Genomic DNA, 1,216 nt, shown 5'->3' with positions numbered 1-1,216 from the left:
TATTTTACATGGATTCATTGAATGTGCAGAGGTACCGGGTTCAATTCCATGTTCTCCCCGGGCCTGCGTGGGTTTTCTCCGGGTACTCCGGTTTCCTCCCACGTTCCAAAAACATGCATGGCATGCTGATTAAACACGCTAAAAATTGTCTCTAGGTGTGAGTGTGAGTGTGCATGGTTGTTCGTCTCGGTGTGCCCTGCGATTGGCTGGCAACCGGTTCAGGGTGTCCCCTACCTACTGCCCGAAGACGGCTGGGATAGGCTCCAGCACCCCCCGCGACCCTAGTGAGGATTAAGCGGTTTGGAAAATGGATGGATGGATGGATATTGCACTTGTATACGAAGTACCACCTCCTCCACAAGGTGGTGCAAAATACTTTTTATTTTATTTTTTTTAAATAACTTTGATAACCTGCACACTCAATTGTATGTTTGTTTGTAATTGTCATGAAAGCTCACAGTGAAATTGTGAAGCGTAAAATGACTTTATTTTCTTAGTATATTTTTTACATTCTTGCCAAAAGGATGACATTCTCTTAAATTTAGATCTCAAGATCGAGATATTTTTAATTCATTTACTTTTGCCTTAAGAATTATGACTTTATTGTCAAAATATTTGGACTTAAAGTACAGTAACTTCACAACCATTTTTTTCTGGCCTTTATTTCCCCCCCACCCCGACCCCACCAATGTAGCCCTAATATTTCATTGATGGTAAAGTACAACAAAAATAAACATGCCATTTCTGTATGTATGTCCATTATTATTGAGCTATTATCGTCGAATTCTCTGGAAAAAGAGATACGTGAAAAAAAGATGAAGCACTTTTGACTAACTTTTTGGGGGTATGCATTCCTCCAAATATGCATTTTCCACTATTTGTGTGTATGTGTATTTCCCTCTATTTTGTATATATTTGTATTTTCTCATTTTTATTTTTGTTTTGGAATTTCGTCCCAATGTATTTTACACAATGTTTTCCTCGTGTTTTTACATTGCTTTTCATCGGACGCCAGTGATGTTGGTTACTGCAGCAAATTAAAATATTATATTCAACTTGTGTTGATCCTTAATTTCGTCACATGGATTAACATTTGTAATTTTAACAATCCTCCAGGGTGGAAAAAAAAGAATTGGTGCAGAAACTTTGGTTTAGATATTTTAATTATATTTGAATTGTCATTGCTGTATGTTTTTATCAGTAAAACAATAGAGTG

Source organism: Hippocampus zosterae, chromosome 14, assembly GCF_025434085.1.
Source record: "Hippocampus zosterae strain Florida chromosome 14, ASM2543408v3, whole genome shotgun sequence".
In the NCBI taxonomy this organism is placed as follows: domain Eukaryota; kingdom Metazoa; phylum Chordata; class Actinopteri; order Syngnathiformes; family Syngnathidae; genus Hippocampus; species Hippocampus zosterae.
This window is presented reverse-complemented; position numbering follows the sequence as displayed.